Genomic DNA, 6,000 nt, shown 5'->3' on the forward strand with positions numbered 1-6,000 from the left:
TTGCCCAATAATATGTATTTCCCACTGCTCTCCATTGAGCCTGTTGCAAACTACCTGGACTTACCTAAGGCCCTTACGCACCTTGAAAAGGGCCCCGCGAGACTTAGGGCCCTGTTTACTTAGCCACGCTGTAGGCATGCTAACTTTTTAGTGTGTGCTAAAGATTAGTGCACGCTAATTCTAGAGACACCTATAGGAATATATTGGTGTTTCTAGTAGTAGCGCACAATAAATTTTAGCACACGCTAGAAAGTTATCATGCCTACTGTGAGGCTTAGCAAACAGGACTCTTAGGGGTCCTTTTACTAAGGTGTGCTGAAAAATGGCCTGTGGTAGTGTAGATGCGTGTTTTGTGCATGCACAGAATCATTTTTAGCACACCTGTAAAATCTTTGCAGAAAATGGACATGCGGCAAAATTAAAATTGCCGCACATCCATTTTGGGTCTGAGACCTTACTGACAGTCGTTGACCTAGTGGCATAGGAGCTAACTTTTGGCTCCTATGCCTAGCGGTAAAGTTTCACGTGGTAAACGGGCAGTAATATTTCACTTGATGTGCACAACTGACACGTGCCAGAAAATAGAAAATATTTTTCAGACGTGCATAGTGGATTTGCGCCATGAATGAAATTACCACAAGGGCCATGCGATAGCTGGGCGGTAACTCGAAATTGGCGCGCATTGGGTGCGTGTAGGTGCTTACGCGGCTTAGTAAAAGAGCCCATTATTGTTCTCAAAATGGTCACTGTTAATGCCTATGTTAAACTTCCTGAGGAATACTGTCATTCTAGCTATTCAAATCATATGTAAATGAGGGGAGACAGGAGGCTGTCAAAAATAGAAAACAATGTATATAAACAGTGCCTTCACTTTAGAGGTGAACATTTATCTATACTGCTGGAGGTGATAAAATGATTTTATTGGGATTGGGTGAGTTACTGTGCCAAACATAACACTCTGTCATGCTGAGATTCATTGAGCCCAGCATCCTGTCTTAGATAAGGAGGGACTGTCATTTGCTACAATATATCCTAAGACTGCATACAGATAAAATATCACATACTATACAAATACAAAATAAGAATTACAAAAAATTAAATACACTTATTATAAATATGCAAATAGCTAAGGGGTCCTTTTACAAAGACGCTGAGAAATGGCTTGCGGTAGTGTAGGCGCGGGTTTTGGGCGCACGCCAATCCATTTTTCAATGCGCCTATGAAAAAGGCCTTTTTTTAACCAAAAATGAACGAGCGGCAAAATGAAAATTGCCGCGCATCCATTTTGGGTCTGAGACCTTACCACCAGCCATTGACCTAGCGGTAAAGAATCCAGGCAGTAATCCCCTACATGCAACATCTAGGGCCCTGTTTACTAATGTGCACTAGCGTTTTTAGCATGTGCTGACACTAGAGACACCCAAAGGAAAATATGGGTGTCTCTAGTGTTAGCATGTGCTAATTTTTAGCACACTAAGGGGGTTGTTTACTAAAGCTTAGCTTGAGTTATCTGCAGCAGAGCCCATTTTATGCCTATGGGCCCTGCTGCAGATAACTCGAGCTAAGCTTTAGTAAGCAACCCTCTAAAACTGCTAGCACGCCTATAGTGCAGCTTATTAATCAAGGCCCTTAGGGGTCCTTTTACTAAGATGCGCTGAAAAATAGCCTGCGTTAGTGTAGACGTGTGTTCTGGGCGCACGCAGAATCATTTTTAGTGCACCTGTAAAAAAAAGACCTTTTTTTGCTGAAAATGGATGTGTGGCAAAATGAAAATTGCCGCACGTCCATTTTGGGTCTGAGACCTTACCACCAGCCATTGACCTAGTGGTAAAGTCTCACATAGTAACCGGGCGGTAATGACCTACGCACATCAAATGCCACTTGGCATGTGTAGCTGATGCACTCCAGAAAATAAAAAAATATTTTTTGTATGCGCGTAGCAGATGCGTGCCAAAAATGTAATTACCGCAAGGGTCACACAGTAGCCAGGCGGTAACTCAGAATTGAAGCATGTTGGGCACGCGTAGGTGCTTACACAGCTTAGTAAAAGGGCCCCTTAGTGTGTTATCACTTAAACAGGAATCAGTGATAAAACTAATATTGAGTTTTGAATGGTGCATATTCTTATATTATTTCATAGCACACAGATTCTTTAGTTTTATGTTTAACCAAAAGCAATAGCCTATAACTTGGAGTAAATAGTGAAACATTGAGTGTGAATACAAACAGCGAACATGAAATCACTTTTAACAGCATGTAATTTGAATAACTTGAATATGTGGTTTATTAGATTTCCCTGTCCTGTATGACTGTGAATGCATGCTATTTTCTCTGCTTATTTCTTTCAGTCCTCCAGTTTATTAGCAAACAGAGAATAATGGTAGTCATGGGAACAAGAGTACAGATAGATCTATTTGTGAGTAACAAAATGAATGTTAGTTCACACCAGATTCTAGCAGAAGTAATTTTATAGCCCTTTTGTCCACAGTCCAAGAGTGGTTAGAATTTACTCAATCATTATATTTTAATGAGCAAAATATAAAGATTTTCCACTGGATATTTATATAATCTGTAATAATGAAAAAAACAAACTGAAATCTATTTAAATGACCTGCAGAATCATTGATGCACCATTAAATGCAGAAAAAGAACTCCAGTACGCTGTGAGAAATTAGTTGAAAAATTCTTGAAATGTCCCTGACTCGATTTCCTTTTGAGAGATTTTACACAATAAATATAACAGGTTTAGCAGGACTGGCCACATCCCTTTCTTTCCAAGACTGCTGACATTTCATTTGATTAACAAGTAGAATAGACACATCTTTATTAACAGTAGACAACGAGATTTAGTCCACCAAAATACTTGAGACATTATAAATAGAAAGCCAATTACTCACCATATTACTAGCTGAGTGGCTCCCCACCATCCCAGACTGGCCAGTTAGTAAGGATATACTGCAAAATGAATTACCCAAATCCCTGTCATATTACTTACTAGTACTGGGGATGGTAGAGCCAATGTGAAGCTGGCAAGCTGCCCACATCTCAGGTGGTTGCATCCTACTCTGCCATTTGATCTGATATTATGGAATCTTCCCTGAAAGCTCCACATCTTACTTCCTACCATCTATTGATGCAAGAAGACATTTGAATAGACTACCTGCCACAGAGACAGTGATCTACCTGTAACTACTGCTCTCACTATTGGAAGAGTGTTGAAAGTATTGAAGATGACATGATGCTGGAAGCCACATTTACACGCCAGGTGACATTTATTTATTTCCAAGCATTTCATATACTGCAAATTGAACCTATACAGGTGACTAAGCAGTTTGCAATAATAAAAACAAAATTCTTCTTCTGTAGCTGAGGGTGGAGGTAAAAGGAAAAAAAAAATAAGAACAATTAAGCAGAGGGAAAAGTAGAGGAGAAAAGGAAAGTTTTCAAAAGGGCTTTGAAAGATTGAAGAGGTATATCAGTTCTTAGAGAGGGGGGATAGTCATTCCATAACCTAGAGACTAAATAACTGAGGGGTCCTTTTACTAAGCTGTGCAAGCGTCTACGCGCACCCAATGTGCACCAAAATAGAATTACCGCCCAGTTACCACATGGCTCTTGTGGTAATTTAATTTTTGGCGCATGGCCAAAAATAGTTTTTAATTGTCGGACGTGCTTATCAGACACGTGTCAAGTGGCATTTGGTGCGTGTAGGTCATTACCGCCCAGTTACCACGTGAGACTTTACCGCTAGGTTGATGGCTGGCGGTAATGTCACAGACCCAAAATGGACACACGGCAACTTTGATTTTGCCTTACATCCATTTTTGGCAAACATTTTAAAAAGGCCTTTTTTATAGGCATGCTGAAAAATGGATCGACACACACTCAAAACCCACGCCTACACTACCGCAAGTCATTTTTCAGCGCACCTTAGTAAAAGGACCCCATAGATGGAGGTCCAAAAGGAAAGAAGGTAGGGCAGGACAATGGCAAATCCACAAAGAGCTAAAAGAGAAGTCCAAAATAGGAGGTTTATTGCTATAGCGCCACAACTGAACAGGCCTGACACAGAGCCTCATTTCAATGAAGTTTGTCTGCCTCAGGGGTCACATAATCTTATAAAGTGCTGTCAAATTATTCAGTACAGTGCTATCAGAACAGCTGTATGTATAATTCCAAAACTTATCCACTACGAAGCTGAAGAAAAAGCTACCTTTATGAAGGAGGCACCAAGGCTTCAAAGCAGACAAAAAAAAAATGTTACCATCTAGTAAGTGCAGTGACAGGTACCATGGATGCACCTATCCTCTCCTAATGTGATATCTGCATCACCAACATTGTTCAGTAAATTACTGTGTGGTAACAGCAAGATGCAGCCCATGACTATTCCCTGCCTCAAATATACCTATTTCCTGCCCCTTTCCAGGATATGCACTTAGCATATGTACTGTCATGTCGGTGCTGTACTGGTTACACCTGTCATGTGCTAACAGTTACCATGTTAATTCACATGATAACTCTTTACTGCACATTAGTAGAAGGCACCTAAAATTACTCAAGTTTAATTATATTTGATATACCACCAAATAGCAATATCTTCATATTGATTTACAATAATAAATCAGACAGATAAAGGAGGAAATAAAAGCAAGCAATCATTTAAGGTAAGAAAAAATAGAAAAAGGCTATCCTGCTTATAATCGAAATAGAAAAACGCCTATATTGTGACCCAAATCGGGAGATAGGCGTTTATCTCACAAAAACGAATAAACGGTATAATTGAAAGCCGAATTTGGACGTTTTCAACTGCACTCCATCGCGGATGCGGACAAAGTTGATGGGGGCTTGTCGAAGGCATGGTGAAGGCGGAACTGGGGCGTGGTTATCGGCCGATCAGAGATGGGTGCCTTTCGCCGATAATGGAAAAAAAATATGCGTTTTTAGCAAGAATTTAGGGCACTTTTCCTGGACCCTGTTTTTCCACGCATAAGGCCCCAAAAAGTGCCCTAAATGACCAGATGACCACTGGAGGGAATTGGGGATGACCTCCCCTTACTCCCCCAGTGGTCACAAACCCCCTCCCACCACAAAATATGCCGTTTCACAACTTTTTATTTTCACCCTCAAATGTCATACCCACCTCCCTGGCAGCAGTATGCAGGTCACTGGAGCAGTTATTAGGGGGTGCAGTGGACTTCAGGCAGGTGGACCCAGGCCCATCCCCCCCCACCTGTTACACTTGTGCTGGTAAATGGGAGCCCTCCAAACCCACTGTACCCACATGTAGTTGCCCCCCTTCACCCCTTAGGGCTATAGTAATGGTGTAGACTTGTGGGCAGTGGGTTTTGAGGGGGATTTGGGGGGCTCAACACCCAAGGGAAGGGTGCTATGCACCTGGGAGCTGTTTTACCTTTTTTTTTTTTTGTAAAAGTGCCCCCTAGGGTGCCCGGTTGGTGTCCTGGCATGTGAGGGGGACCAGTGCACTACGAATCCTGGCCCCTCCCACGAATAAATGTCTTGGAGTTATTCGTTTTTGAGCTGGGCGCTTTTGGTTTTCATTATCGCTGAAAAACAAAAACGCCCAGCTCAAAAAAGGATAAACGTCTATGTTTTTCGAAAATACGGTTCGGTCCGCCCCTTCACGGACCCGTTCTCGGAGATAAACGCCCATGGAGATAGACGTTTCCATTCGATTATGCCCCTTCACGTGTCCTTCATTCTAGATTCGCATGCTGCACTGCCTCCTCTGCTCTATGGGGTACTTACTTTCCAAAGGCATCTGTAAATAGAAACATTTTGTAGTCTTTTTCAGACATTAGAAAGGAGGGCTTTAAATTCAAATAGGGTGACAGAATTCCAGAGCATAGGTCTGTCACACTGAATATGGTATCACCATTTATGTCCAGTAAGAAGGTGTAACTAATCAATTTAATTTTGTTTTGAGTAGAACATAATATTCTGGAGGTGGAATATGATATCAAGAGATGGGATAGAAAAATT

Source organism: Microcaecilia unicolor, chromosome 10 (assembly GCF_901765095.1).
Source record: "Microcaecilia unicolor chromosome 10, aMicUni1.1, whole genome shotgun sequence".
NCBI classification, from domain to species: domain Eukaryota; kingdom Metazoa; phylum Chordata; class Amphibia; order Gymnophiona; family Siphonopidae; genus Microcaecilia; species Microcaecilia unicolor.